At 37.4% G+C, this 16497-nt stretch overlaps 1 protein-coding gene across 3 annotated transcripts in view; it reads left to right on the plus strand.

Moving 5' to 3' along the window:
• The first annotated feature begins 1632 nt into the window (after positions 1–1632).
• Positions 1633–16497, plus strand: part of ndp (norrin cystine knot growth factor NDP) — a 30842-nt gene continuing 15977 nt past the window's right edge. Inside the window, exon 1 of one of the 3 annotated variants that reach the window (XM_028436599.1) lies at positions 1633–1742. The gene's annotated coding sequence lies outside the window, so the exon portion shown is untranslated. Of the gene's footprint in view, positions 1743–1800; positions 1916–16497 lie in introns of those variants that run through there. The other 2 variants (XM_028436601.1, XM_028436602.1) reach the window with 2 other exon arrangements.

Consider the following 16497-nt stretch of genomic DNA (forward strand, 5'->3'; position numbering starts at 1 on the left):
GAAAAGGGGATGTTTGATTTTTAGCTTGAAGCTGGTCCCAGGACCATTTTACATTCCACTCGCAATTCATCATGGGGCGGTTGAGTATGACTAGCCAAAGTGTTTCCACACACTGGAGCCAAAGGTGGATTATTGATCAATTTCTCTTTCGCCAGCTTCTCCGTGTTGTTTGTTATCTGCTAGCGCGCATCGCGTAACGTCAGACAGTTGACACAGTCAGCCGTAACGTGTTTATTACTAGAAGAGCTTTTAAAACACATCCATATAAAGTCTGCCGTGCTTAATTCCAATGTGTTAATCATTGATGACCATTTAAAACAATGTTAAATCAATATGTGTCATCAGGGAGGACAAATTGCTGATCTAGTTGGATCGTAGTAATATAAATGGATTCATTAATTTAATGGATGAATTATTAAACCCTTGATTATTACCTCCACCAAGAGCAAAGCGGAGCAAAGAGCGGTAAAAGGTTATGTTTTATTCTTTGTTTGTCGGTGTCTGTCAGTCTGTCATTCATTCTGTCAGTTAGAAAGATAACGAAAAGTTACAGGATTTGGATGAAATTTTCAGGAAAATTGATAAATGGCACAAGGAACAGGTGATTACATTTTGCTGATGTTCTGGATATCGAAAGAAGAAAAAAAAAATATATATATATATATTATTCATTTTCCCATCCACACTGTGGAATTTCTGTTAAAAATACTTTTAGAACACTGATGATGTCATTCACAGTGATGTCATCAGTGTTACAGTTAGAATGGTCTAACTGATGACGTCATCGACAGTGATGATGTCAGAATTCTATGCTAATGCTAATGCTAAGCTAATGGAGTGTGACGCTGTCCGTCTGACAATTAACAAGATAACTTGAAAAGTTACAAATGGATTTTAATGAAATTTTCAGGAAAATTGATAAATGGCACAAGGAACAGGTGATTACATTTGGATGATGTTCTGGCCACCAAAATTAAAAAATATATACATCCTATTCATTTTCCTATCCACACAGTGGAACATGTGATGATGTCATTGTTCTCTAAGTGTCAACATCTCAATGTTGACAGGTAGTCATGGAAATCCTGAGTTTACCATGTTACCGTGACCGGAGCATGTAAGGTGAGCCTGAGCTGCATGGCGGAGGTCTGCGCTCTCCGAGTGCTTTTTTAGTTATTATTATTATTATTATTAATAATATTATTGGTGCATCACTACTTAACTGTTTTTATCTCAGAATTTGCTGCAGGTGAACGTCTCAATCCTGCTGCGTGTACGTCAAACCCTCAGAGGTGAGACATTCAGGCCTCCACCTTCTGTGTAACGGCAGGAGAAAGCGTGAAGAGCAAAGCCGTGGAGGCCAGTTGTTTTTAAATAAACCGTCTGCTAACAGTTTTATAACCCTGACCCACGGTAAAAAGCAAGCTGCAGCTTTTGCAAAGGCCTGGAATTCCCATTTGCCGCCTTGGAACGTGTTGATGTGTCAGCTGGCTTGTGTGCGTGTGTGTGCGTGCGTGCGTGCGTGTGTGTGTGATATACGACTGCTGCTGTGTCACCGTCCACATGTGACCAGCGTCACAGCATCAGGAGGCAGGAGGAGTGTGAATGTGAGGAGGGGGGAGGAGGAGGAGGGAGGAGAGTTAGGGAGAGCACAGAGTGTCTGAGTGTGCTGAGGGAAGAGTCGAGTAGGTGGACAGCAGGGTTGGATGCAGGGTTGGATGCACCATCTCACCTTCTCTGAGGTAAGACACTCCAACGCTTTTTCTTCTTCTTCGTCTGTTTTCTACGAGATTTTCACGGCTCTGCGAGGATAAGATCACAGGATAATCAGAGATTTGAGGCTTTTGTGTTTTTTACAAGCAACACAATGAGCTTTGAGCGACACTTTTTCTACCTCAGGTGCTCCATTTTACTGGTAAACAGAGTGATAAGGTTTTATAGCTGTGTATGTGTGTGTGTGGGTGTGTGTGTTATTCATCACAAATTCACATAAAAAGTGTGTTAACTGCTTTTGCTCATCTGTGATTGGCCGAATGTAGAACCTCACACACTTTTTTTTAAACAAACTTTCCGTAAAGTCTAATGTTATATGTAGTCATGTATGGCGTGTCAGTTGGTTTCACGTTACGTTGTGGTGGTGCTCATAAGTCACGTCAACCCAACAATGTCCTCCTCATAAGTGCCGTTAAACTCAGGCTTGACCAAAATCTCGCCCTAAACATTTGAACGGTCAGAAAAATATTCTCTGATTCATAGACAGGAGGGACGTGCCGTGGTATTTAGTGAAAACCAAGCAAAAATAATAAACATATTATTACTTCAGTTGTTTTTTGCAAAAACAAGTCATGCTTTGTCACAAGAAAATTATTTTCTTAATCTTATTTTCTTTTTTTTGTGGGAATATGTACGTGTGTGTGTGTGTGTGTGTGTGTGTGTGTGTGTGTGTGACAGTTTTGTATCATTATTTCAAATTCCCTTTTTCATTTTTATTCTCCTTCTTAGTCTAATATATATATATATATGTAAAGTAGGTAATTCATATTTTATTTAATTTTACGTTGTTAAATTTGATCTATTTATTGTTGCTGTAATGAAAAAGCGTACCTATCTTTCATATAACAATAACAGATATGGATATATCTATTTTTAATTCAACTTTATTTGTTTGTATAGCGCATTTTTTTACAATGAATAGATTTTTTAAAAAAAACTAAAAGCAAACAAAAAAAATAAAACACAAGTTTAAAAAAAAAACATGTTAATAGTGATTTACTTGCAACAGTTTGTCAATACACAGACAAACAGAAAGAAATTAAATACTTTGAATTGTTGAAATTATCATCTAATTTATTTATTATTATTATTATTATTTATTTATTTAATTTAATTTATTTTATCTTTTTTTTGTTGTTGTTTCCATGAAAAGAAGAGTTTTGTGAAATACGTCCATCAGTAATTCTCTATCTCAGCATAAGGTAGAGATTATGGTGAGGACATTCCATGATGGATCACACTTTATTTATTCACTATAATTAAACACATGAAGTCTGCTTTGCAGGAACTCATTCATGGAGCAAACATGTTTGCGTGGAGATCTTTGGACCATGTGGAGAATCGCGTGTAGTTTTGTGGTGAACTTATGTGAATCGCAGGCGTGTGTGAGAGTGTGTGATTACCGTGTTGGACCTGAAGGCTGCTGAGATGATGACAGATATAATGAGCTCTGTGGTAGGTAAGAGGAGGAGGACGGCTTCCACTTCCACTGTTGGAGAAGGAGAAAGAGAAGGTGTGCAAATGAAAAATGAAGTGGCGACAACAGAGCGGAGGATAATGAGACGGTTAAGAGAAACAGCTCTAGTGGGAGGGATAACATCTTTAGTGGCTGCAGAAATGGAGATGTGTGAGAGAAGAAGGAGAAGGCCACACTTTCATAATAACAAAAATGAATTCCTTTCTACAGAGGGATTCATTGTTGAAAACGTACTGGTTCAGTTGGATTGATTGAATGGTGATCAAGGCAATCACAGCCAGCTGTGTGAGAAAGTAGACAGAGTTAACAGCAGTGAGTAAAACGTAAGAAAAGTGACAACAAATGAGTAACAGGCGGCAATGATTGGTTCAAAAGAGGCAAAAACGTGGCGAGAAAAAATTGAAAAGTAACTAAAAAAGGGCCAAAAGCAGCCATGAGTTGCCAAAAAATGGGCAAATAAAGAGGAGTGGCAAAAAAAAAAGAAACAGATGAACTGTAATGGCAATGAGCCAAATGTGGCAAATAATAGTGAAAAAGGGCAAAAATGTGTGGGGAAAATAGAGGCAAAATGTGGGGGGAAAAAAGGAAACAAGTCTTATTTGTTGAGCAAAAGGCAGCTTATTTAGATGAAAAGTGGCGACAAAAAATATGGTTTAAAAAAGGACAAAAAATAGAAAAAAGGGACATTTATTGGAAAAAGGAAGCTTAAATCTGAAAAAACTAAAAAGTATAATTTTTTTGGGAAAAACAGCAAAAATGGGACAAAGGAAGTTGCAAAATGGCCAAAGAAAGAGATAAAAATGTTTTTCTGGGGGGATGATAATTAAAATTAAGACACAAAAGACCACATGTTGAGTATCACTGACTTAATTACAACGTTATCATGGTTTTAGTGAATTAAAATGAATAAACTAAATTGTGAGTCGATAGTTGCCTCACTTTTAAAATCGCTGCCTCACCCCTGTCTGAAACTCACAGAGTCACGTTGGAGGAAGAGGAAGGCGAGGAAGAGGAGTAGGTGTTTGAGACGCTGCACATTCAGCCAGGTGTCCGAGCTCTCGTGTTTCACACACACACACACACAGCAGGGCCCGTTGTGTGTGTGTGTGTATTTATTTGGACACCGTCGTCTCTGCGTCTGACAAATGGCCGCTCTGCACGAAGCTGGGAGGCCAGGCAGAGGATCACTAACAGACAAACATACCATATCCACATCTGCCGTTGGATTTGTATCAGACACAATCTGAGCAAAGCAAATAAAATTTTAAAAAATGCTCTTGCTAATTTGTCAGCAGCTCCTGCTGAAAACAGAACAGCCGAAAAAATGCTCTGCCATTATTAAGCGAGGTCACGGCCTCAGGACAGGCTTTTTCTGCTTGGTCTCTTCTGTCTGTGATACAGGTGAGATGTGGGTGGAGTCTTGAAGCAGACACAAATGCTGACTGACAGCACCTTCTTTTGTGCATTAGTTTGGTTATTTTAGTAAATCAACTACTGGTACATGTTCCCATTAGTTACACAACTTTTCGCCAGGGTTTGGAACAAAACGGGGGCTTGTCCAGGATTTTTTGTAGATTTTATTGTTATTCTTAAAGCTGCAGTATGTCAAATTCTCCCTCAGTTTCCTGTTTCAAAACCAAAACTGAACCTCCCTGTGGAGCGACTTTTTTCTCAGTATAAACTAGTGACAAATGCAGGGACTTTGTCTTGTATTAATGGAGAGTTTTCCGGTGTTTTAGAGACTCTGACATGGATGCACGTATCACTCTGTCCTGAGAAGCTGCTGCTGCCATCAACTCGTCCCTCCCACACAGCTCACAGAGGCGGCTGTGATCTCAGCTGCCACTCAGAGCACCCATCACTCCTCATCTATACCGTTAAATGAATTCCTTCTGTTCTCTCTACCTTGGAGAAGCTTCTCTTAGGTTTACACATGATTTATCCCGTCTGTTCTTACTCTCCCTCTGACACCAGTATATGGGGCGGACCCTCCACAGTCAGGGGGATCCGTGAGGACGCAAAGCGGTTTGTTCCTCCCGAGTATATGTTTTTGCCTTTAATCTGTTGTTTCTCCACCTCAGTCTTCCTTTTTCTGCTTGCTTTGCCGTGTAACTGTTGTGCCTAACACCACAATGGAGACTTCTGTGAGAATGTCCTCATTTCACTTTTACTATCAGTGGTACGTGAACGCACCTGACTTCACTCAAGCAGCCAATAGTAACGCTCAAAACATCCCATGGATCACACATGTTTGTAGAAAAATCTCTGACTGGATGACCTCCAGCGTCAAGCTCCTGTATTTCTAAAGCTCATTTTACAGAGCCAGGAGAAGGAGAAGAGGTTCACTGTCCACTAAGAACACTTTGGATTACAATATGCTCAACGATGATTATGGATTTTTGACCAAATGATGCCAAAAAAAAAATTACATACTGCAGCTTTAAGTCAGCCGAGCGTGTGAGTGGTCTAGCCCTGAGGATGTTACATCCAATCAGAATACTACAACAGAATTTGATTTGAAGATGAGTTGTTAATCAGAGACACAGATAGCATACGGATGTGGGCCACATCTTGCAATGATCTGGCATTCTTTTGGCCCGTACAAAATCTATGTGATTGGCCCACATATGATGCTGCAAATGTGGGCTAGTTATCTTGAAACCTATTTGGACCAGTTTTGGCTGAATTATGGCAAGTTAGCGTAGACTAATCTGGATGTGCCCATATGTAAGGCAAGGAAATGTATTTGATAGACAAAGTAATTCAATATGCTTTACATGATTAAAAAGTGCAACAGAAAACATTCTTAAAAATCAATAAGAACAGTAAAATCAGCAGCAGTGTAAACACTTAAGAATAGTCCAGTCAGCTGGAAATAAAAACATGGACCAGTTTCTCCTGATCTTTCTGAGTCGTTAAACCTTTCACTCTGGAGATGTTCTTTAGGTGGTAGAAGATGTTTTTGTGATAGATTTGATCTGATGCTGAATCTGAGTCAATCAGAACACCAAGGTTTGGGACGTGGTCTTCAGCTTTTAAAGATCCAGACTCAAGATACTCGCTGACAGCAGTCCTCGTTGAGGGAACCATATCTACTGTATTTGGTTCGCTATCCTTCACTGACATCTGGCATTGTTGTGGCCAGGTTTTGGCAAACAGAAGCGGAGCGCCCAAGTCCCATCATTCCATGCGGTTTGTGGACCGGATGAACCTGCCAGGTGTGGGTTCACTGGGCCAGATATGAACCAGGAAAATGTTGCTATTGTGGTGATGATAAAACAAAGACAAATCCACTAGTTTTTGCTTGTGCACAAATGTGGTCCAAGTGTAATGCCACATGGCCCATCTGTAAAAAACAAACACACACACACACACACACACACACAGCGGCTGAATGGATAAAAACGGATCTAGCTTGCGGAGCTCGTTTTGTTTCTTTCTGACACAGACTGGCGAAGGATTTAGGACTTGAGGAGTGTGTCGGCGCGGCAGGCCGACTTCTCCAAACCTGAGCTTAGCTGGATCTCACATGAAAGCTCGTCATTGGCTGCGCACGGCGCTCAAACCCACAGTGTTTGTCTTTTCTTTACAGGGAGATGGTTATATTTAGTGAGGAGCTTAGGTGTTGCGTGGGGAGAGTGTGTATGGAAGTGTGTGCGTTTGTGTGTTTGAGTGTTGGCGTCAGTCGACGGTGGAAGAGCTTGGCACCGCATGCCAATCTGTGTGTGTGTGTGTGTTGTTGTGCACACTCACACATGCACACACCTCCCCCCTTTCACTGCAGTCAGGAATCTGCCCTTTAGTTTATTAAAAGCTGGTGAAACAATGGAGGGCGGAGGATGAAAGTCATGACGTCAACTCTGGAAGTGGCTCAGCTAATCAAAGCGTGTGATGAGAGCGACGAAGGCTCTCATCACCTCCTCTTCCTCCTCTACCTGTCGCTCTGCTATCACAGACGTGTTAAAGCTTCATCATCTGTTCACAACGACTTCGTTCTCTCTGAGTTTTGACGTCATTTATCTTGTTTTGGTTAAAAATCTGACGTATGCGTAGTGTACGTGTACGTTTTAGGACATCCTCAGTTCTCAGAGTGAGGTATCAGGTATCAGGGAAACCTATGTCATTTGTCAATCTAAAAGGACCCATGACTCAGCAAAATGTCTGTCAAATCTGACTGCCTCACTTATCAAACCAAGTGTCATCAAATTATAGGGCATCACTTATCAAAACAAGGCTTCAAAATAAAAGTCATCAGACTCTCAAGCCAGAAAACACAACAACATATTTTGAAGAAACCGGAAATACACATGACGTCATCAATATGTACTGGTTTGGATACAAAAGTAAGTTAAAAGCTGTTCTTTTATTTATTTATTTTCTCAAGGTTAAGACGTGTCAACATATTCTTTGATGAATAAATCCAAAGTTAAATGAAACATTTAGATTAATCAAAGAATATGTTGACATATCTTAACTTTTAAAAAATAAAAGGAAAGGACAGCTTTTCATCTTACTTCGTCATGTGTACTTTGGGTTCCTTCAAAATAAAACACCATGTTGTGTTTTAAGGCCTGAGGCCGTTGAGTCTGATGACTTTTATTTTGAAGCCTGAGGCCCTGCCATTTGATGGCGTTTGTTTGACAAGTGAGGCCTTTTCATCTGACAGAGGTTTTGCTGAGTCATTAGTCAGTTTGATTACATTGTTGCTCACTCTGAAACCTGAGGATGTCCTAAAATGTGCAGCGTAGTAGTGTGAGTCTACGGCACGCAGAAATAGTTCCACGCTCTGCTGATTAAGACGTCAGCGTGATCTGCAACATGGCCACTCCCACTAGTAGTCAGTTCAGGAAGTCAATTAAATGGTTTTTGCGAGTTTTATTAAATGAAATGCATTTCATATGATGGTTCATATTTATTAATATGATTCAAAATCTTCATTCCATGCACTACATTCCAAGCAGGTTGCTGCAGCTGAGTACTCACCACGTACAGTAAAGGGGGCGGGTCTATAAACACAGTGAGATGAGCTGTCAACATGTCAGTCAAAGGACCAGAGAGGAGTGGCTACATCTTAAATAGCCAAATATTTCAGGAGACGAGTTTGTACGTCTGTGATATGGTAGAATGCAAAAGTTTGGATTTATATTATAACTTATTATCTGTAGCTAATTTATTTAATAAATATTGATACATGTTAATAAATATGCTAAATATATCCCTCGCTCTACCCTAATGTATGGAGCGTCGCCATTATATGAAACACAGTCAATTTGCTATAAATGAAATGAGATCAGTTTTTTCTTACATTCCCACACGCAGTTATGGGCCAAGAAAAATAGTAAAAAAAAAAGGTAAAAAGTATTTTTTTGGAATTCAAGAGTGTGTCACCCAAGAACCAATGCATATACTGTATATGACTAATCATTAGTGATGTGAACAGTCTATGTTCATAGCTCAAAGCTGATCAAATTACAGAGAGCTGAGGCATATGTAAAGTTGTTTACTAAACATAGTCGAGCCCCAAACCTGTTTTCCAATTTTGAGGGTCTGGCATATCCACCAGATAGGATGTATAGCAGATCTGTTTGTATATTCTGAGAGAATAGGTGGAGCTATATTACTGTACCACATTACAGTTTCATACGCGATGTAGTTCCTGAGATATTGGAGGCTTAAAATGAAAGAAAATTAAGGACAAGATAAAAAATCATCCCCCCCCCCAAACATAATTGTTCATATCTCAAAAAATATTGAGCTGATCAAACTAAAGATTTTCCAGTATGACTATTGAATAATCATGGAATAATTGGGTTGTACTGAAAATTAGTTGAAATGACATGAAATGACCCTTTAATGAAGTTAAATGTGTTTCATATGATGGTGACGCTCCATACATTAGGGTAGAGTGAGAGAAATATTTAGAATTATTAATATGCATCAAAATGTATGAAATGAATCTGAACTTTTACATTCTAACACAGACGTACAGACTTGTCCCCTATAATAAGTTACCACGGGCGACCGTGGCTCAGGTGGTAGTGGGTCGTCTTCTGATCGAGAGGTTGGGGGTTCGATCCCAGTACCTGACTATGTGTCGAAGTGTCCTTGGGCAAGACACTGAACCCTAAGTTGCTCCCAGTGGTCGACGAGCGCCTTGCATGGCAGTCCTGTCCCACTGGTGTGTGATTGGGTGAATGAGCTGATATGTAAAGCGCTTTGAGACTGTTTCAGTGTGGTGATAAAGCGCTATATAAATCTAGTCCATTTACCATTTACCATCTCTGGTCATTTGACTGACATGTTGACAGCTCACCTCACTGTGTTTAAAGACCCCCCCTTTACGTGGTGAGCGCTCAGCTGCAGCACCCTGCTAAAAAATAACTGTGGATTTGGGTGGTTATTATAGTATGTGTGCAGCTCAAAGAAAAATGCTAAACTAAGAGACATTTCATAGACTAACTATGAAAAAGGAAGGTATTCCTGTCATCTAAAGTGTTTTTTTTTAATTATTTTATTGAGATTGAACAAGTGGTTTCCATTGATAATAATCATGAGTGACAGCTTTGGAGCCCTAACCTACCATGGGCTCCACTTTAAAGAACTAAACTCCATAGAAGAGGTGGGCAGAGGTTATTTACACACACTTACTGTCGAGCACTGAACGACTATGTCACTTTTCAAAATAAAGAACAATTTGATTATTTCACTTCTCAAGAAAGTTGTCAGATCTTATAGAATGTACACCCAGATTTACAAAATTATTCCTCAAACATATGGATTTTATTCCTGTAGCCGCAAGTGGACAATTAATATCATCATTTTAGAATAATGACACATCTGAGCATTTTAGTTTGATTTTGTGTGTTTTTGTTGTTGTTTTGTTTTGTAAATGTTTATGTTATTTTTGCGGTTTTAGAGTAATGTGTTTTTGCAATGGTTTTTGTGTCTTTTTCTGTCATTTTTTATGTTTTTGGTGTCTTTTTGTGCATGTGTTTCACACAACATTAGACTGAGGGACACGTGTGGTCCCCGGGCGGCGCGGCTAGTCGCTAATGTCTGATCTAGACTGTCACTTTACTGTCTGCATGATGAGGAATGCAAAGATTCCCAGAGGATAAAAAGCATCACAAAGTTTCCTGATCTGTTACTTGAAAAAAGCCATTTTACTGCACAGACTGATTCAGTCTAATTAGAAGCTAATTATGGGATGGGACTCGTCGCGAGGACGATAAAAGAGGAACTTTTTTGATGACTTGCATCACTATAGTCCACAGTGATATCAGACATAGAGAAATAATATAATGAACAATAATGAAGGATTCAATAGATTTTTGAATATTTCAAACTGATCCAGATTCAGTATATTGATCCAGATCCCCTCCAAACTTTAATGGAATCTTCCAGGGCCTAATGTCTGTCTTTGGTTAAAATTCTGTCAAAATCTGTGAATTACATTTGATGGAATCCTGCTCACATCCTGTTCAAATGTTTCAGTCACTCTATTGCTGCTATCCTGCTCTCCTATTGCACATTTCATTTATTTTATTTCATTTTATTATTCTTATTTCATATTTTAATAGCTTATTGTGCTTTTATTTTGTTTTTATTGAGTTTTTATTATTATTTTTATACCTGTACTCTTGTACCACCAGAGTTGTCCTTTAATTTCTTTGTACATTGTATATGATGACAATAAAAGCCTTCTATTCTATTCTTCTATTTAAAAAAAAAATTGGCGGTGAAAATAAAAAAGTAGTTAAATATCTCCATGTGCCTGGTGCAAACTTCTAGCATGTCCAAGGAAACACATATTTCACATATGACTGGTAACTTCAGCATGATATGTGGATTTTCCTGCTAACATCTAATAGTCCTTATTCATCTAAATCTTTTAAAAGCATTAAATAGGATTTATATGGACTATAATACCCAATGAATCACAATGTGACACGTATTCTGGGTCTGTGGGATTGTTTGTTGTTTAGGTTTAGTTTTATTTTCCCTTTTTTTAAAGACTTTTGTGTCTTTCAGGAACAACATCTAAATGTATTTCTTATAGTTATTTTTAAAGGATGAATGTCTACATTTCTCTTGTTGTCTTCTCTGTTGTGTATAGTCTTGTTTGTGCAGCACTTTGTTATAGATGTGGTTGTTTTTAAAGTGTCTTATATATGATGTTGACTTGTTTCTGCTCAAACTATCAAGCATTTATCAACACAGTGAGGATGAAATCTCACAGGTTCTCATTAGTTTGTGAGTCCCAGGAAGTCAACATGAGGATGGAGGAGATTTCTTCAAATCCTTTGTTGGTTCTTGTACCAAATGAAAGATGTTTGTTTGGCTCATCGTTGTCTAGTCAAGCATTAACATCTATAACCAGGCATGTCATGTCCGTGTAGCTTTGAGCACATGTTGAAGGGTTTGTTGTTGTAATGAGACTTTATTGGTTCTGGATTTGGAACAAAAGCTTCACATTTTTCATTTACGACAGTAATCAGTGGTTTAAAGTCAAGTGTGAGAGTCAACTTCATTAACAGTGTGAAAGTACACTTACTCTTTGTCAAAAATGACTATAAATACAAATAAAAGTAGCTTAGTAGCTTAATTTAAAAAAAAATCTACGAGCAACTTTTTGTAACATTTAGCAACAAAACACATTTAAAAAGCGTATGTGAATTTACAGCAATTGTTGTGAAAGTTGTGATATTTGCTTTTCTCATAACAATATAATATCAATGTTACATCTAAATATTACATCAAAATCAAAATGTTAAATATTAAATCTAAATATACATGTTAAATATTAAATATAAACGTAAATATAAATATAAATGGAAATGTTGAATGTAAATCTTAAATGTTAGATGTACAATCTAAATGTTAAATGTTAAATCTAAATATTAAATCTAAATCCAAAAGTTAAATATTAAATCTAAATCTTAAATGTTAAATGTAAATCTTAAATGTTAGATGTACAATCTAAATGTTAAATCGAAATATTAAATCGAAATCCAAAAGTTAAATATTAAATGTAAATCTTAAATGTTAGATGTACAATCTAAATGTTTAATCTAAATGCAACCTAAAATGTAAAATCTAAATCTAAATGTCATGGCCACGGGTAAAACTACATATTTAGCTAATATGCAAATTCACCGGAAGCTCATTTAACATTTAGATTAAAAATTAATGGCAACGGTTGGGTGTAGAAATGTAACAAATTACTTCTTTTAACATGTATCGTACTTAAGTAGAAATATAGTCAAAAAAGTACAAGTACTAAAAAAAATAACTAATTTACAGTAATGTGAGTACTTTCCATTACTTTCACCTCTGGTATTATGACTAAACCTTCTTCGGGAACACTTAACCCAACCTGGCAACCCATCTTGTTTGTAGTTACTTTAGTATTTAGATAAATAAATGTGTTTCAGTGCCCTGCAGTGCAGCTTAAGTGTGAATAACGCAAGTCCAGAAGATGGAAATGATGAATGAACGTTTTGGGTTCAAAACCTCATTTTTGATGCAGTGTCTGTGCAGGAATGGAGTTTCATTCCCTGTAGACAGTCAGGAATCATCGACACATTCCAAAGTTTCCACCTAATGTTCACAGATATCCTTGGAAGATAAACTGCCACCATTAAACTGGGCCTTTACAAATCATCTCTTTAAGACTGATGTCTGTATTATTTGTCCTTTAATAAATCATTCCTTAGGAAATTGTCCCTTTAGGAAGCATTGCTGAAGAAATCATGCAATCTTTCCTTAAGAAATTGAATCATATCTTTGGAAATCATCCCTTTAGGAATGATCTGCTGAGGAATCGTCCCTATTGTCCAGTGATTCTAAGATTTTTGTCACATCATTGTACATAAGCCATATGATTACATGATACTTATTTCACCAATAAGTATTGAACACGTCAACATTTTTCTCTGTAAATATATTTCTAAAGATGCTGTTGAGATGAAATGTTCCCCAGATGTTGGTATTGGCCATATACATTATCTTTGACACCAAGTAGACGCTGTCTAATTCAGTGATGCTCAACATGTGGCTTTTTATGTCTTCATTTGTAAACCATTTTTACCTATTTCCTACCTTTTTTCTCATTTTTGCCACTTTTCAAAAAGTTCTGACACTTTTTTCAGACGTAAGCTTCCTTTTGCCAATAAATACCCCTTTTTATTTTTTGTCAATTGTTCTTTTTGACACTTTAATCCAATTTTTGTCCTATCAAGCTAACTTTAGCCCAATAAATACCACTTGTTTCCTTTTTTGCCTCTTTTTGTTTCACATTTTTGCCCTTTTTCACTATTGTTTGCCACATTATGCTCATTAAAGCTACCCTTTGCCATTACATACCACCTGGTTCCTCTTTATTTGTGCATTTTTTGGCCACTCTTGATTATCTTTTGGTCCATTTTAGTCCCGTTACGCTCTTTTCTTGGACCAATTTTGGCCACCTGTCAACATGTCTGCCTCCACTCACTCGTAAAAAAAAAAAAAAAAACGTAGCGGACGGAACCGGCCCACTTTGGGTCAACAGACCACCAAGATGATGCTCGGTTTGCCAGATGGCCAGTCCACCCTAACAGCCCATGTAATCCACACGTGCAGAAATCAAACCATAGATGTGAAACAATGTGAAATGACACATGGAAAATGGACGTGAATAAAGGGAGCATGAGAACACCAGCTGAAATCAACCAGTGATTAGGAAACTATCCTGACCCTCGTCAATGCTAATTTATATCAGCTGGTTCAGTCCAGACTGATGGACTATAAGAAGAAGGTGACTCATTGGCTGTGTTTGAAATGGCCACTAATGTACTGTACAAACTAACTGAGTACACTGTATATTGTCTACTATATATACACATTTTATCTTACAGATTCTCTTAAAGTTGTACGATTGTTGGCGAACACTCGTATTGAAACAAGAGAAAACCTCACAGCCTATTAAATGTTTGTCCAAAACACAATAACACGTTTTGAATTCAAGAAACATTTAAAAACCTGAATGATATAATATAAATTACATTATTCTATATTCTAAAGCAGGGGTACGTGTACCCTTAGAGGTACAGAAGAACATTACAGGAAAAATAATCAGGAAATATTCCTAGTTCTTTTTAGGCTATTTTCTTTTTCTTTTTTACAAATTCCCCACAAACTAACAATTGTTACATTATTGTACAACAAACTATTGTTTAATAAAATACTATATTTTCTTGTACTTTTTTGAAACAGGATTAATTTATGCTGTAGAGCAGACAGGGGCAACTAGAGGCCCGGGGGCCACGTGCGGACGACAGAAAAACACACAAAACAGAAGCAAGAATAAATAAAAAAAATACTTTGAATTAAAACTTTGCAGGAATAAAAGACTAGAAAAACAAAGAAAATACATAAAAGAACTCAAAAAAATGTAGAAAATTACAGAAAAAGACAACAGAAGTACACAAAAAAGACAACAAAAAAACACACAAAAATGTACTCCGCAAACCCACAGTACTACAAACAGCAAAATGACAACATGAAAACACAATATGAGTCCAAAAAAACATACATTTTACAGGAAAAATGCACAAGACAACAAAAATGCACAAAATGCATTGACAATAAGCAAAACAACAACAAACAAACAGAATGACAGAAAAACACACAAACTTTGTTCTTTCCTGTGTTAACACTCAGATTGGTCATTATTTTTAATACTGACATGAATGTTGATCATGTGACATTTATGTGGCCCACGCTGTGATAGACGTTGCCCACCTCTGCTGTAGAGGTTGTTTTATCACACTTCTGACAATAGGAGACAATAATTAGCTATTTGCTTACTATTTAAATAATCACAAACGTTGCATGTTTTTTTGAAAAAAATAAAAAATCTAATTTAATTTCCATTCATTTTAATTTGTAGATGAATCCTTAGGAAACCAATGTTGGAGACACAGTTAAAAGTTTAGGAGAACCTGCTCTTCTACAAGTGAAATTATGGAGAGGGACTTATGATATGAAGAGGGGGTACACATGATTTTACCAAAAGGCAAAAGGGGGTACAAGGGACAAAAAATACTGGGAACCACTGCTCTAAAGGAATGTTATTAATTGATCGCTTCTTAGTTTGTGATTTAAAAAAATTCCGTTGTTCACCTGAACCCAGAGAAGACTGAGATTATTTCACTGGTCGAGCATCTAAAGAGTAGATTTCAGCATCGAGATGTGTTGGCAAACCAGGCAGAAGAGAGTTTAGAGACGGATGAATGGCTTTTGTGTCATTTGAGATTAGATTAGATTAGATCTCCATCTCTGTCCCTACGCTGACACTGCATTCCCAGCTTTGTTTTTGCTGTTTCTGCAGCATTTCTAACATATGGTCACCTATGATGAAAGGATTGGAACCAAACTGAAAACTATCCACCATCCTCTTCACAGCATTTTCCCTGAGCTTTGATGTGTTTTTAGTGAACGTTTGGTGATGCTTAAGTGTTCCACTGAACGGCTCAGAAGGTATTTTATTCCAGCAGCTGTGAATGGTCTGTTCTGTTGGAGCTCTTTTAATGCTAATCCTTGTCTTCCTGTGGAGATGTTGTGGGCAGCCAGTGCAGCAGTGGCTCCTTTGCACCTCTAAATCATGTCAACAGCATTTGGTATTGGTAGTTGTATGTACTGTTATAGTTTTATTTTTATTTCTAACAAGCATTGGTCGAAAATGAATTCACATGTTCAAAACTCTTGAACACAGCCTGTGAAACTCTCAGTCCCTGTGAGTACGTATTCACTAAAGTGTGAATGACTTTTCATTGCTTTCCAGTGACGTGCCGTGAGCACTCGGGTTGGGTAGGCAGGACGTTGCAAATCGAAACCACCAATGTCAACACCAATGACAATTGCATATGTTTCTTCTGGCAAGAGTTAATTCATATCAATTCAAATTTATTTGTATAGCACAATTTACAACAAAGTCATCTCAATGCGCTTATCAAAATATAAAGTTCATAATAAGAAAGAAAAAACTCAACAAGATCCACATGAAGCCATCTAACAAAATCAACATTGTAAAACACCATAAAGAAACATAAACAATTATTCAATATAGCCTCATCTAAAGCCATATTTTAATATATGTAAGACATATTATCAGATTATAATTGACATAAAGCAGACACTGTGTGGTTCTAGAAAAGGGGATCAGAGACAAGGTGAGTGTGAGAAACCATTCTCAATGTGACGTTCTT

Source organism: Gouania willdenowi, chromosome 21 (genome assembly GCF_900634775.1).
Source record: "Gouania willdenowi chromosome 21, fGouWil2.1, whole genome shotgun sequence".
Lineage (NCBI taxonomy): Eukaryota > Metazoa > Chordata > Actinopteri > Blenniiformes > Gobiesocidae > Gouania > Gouania willdenowi.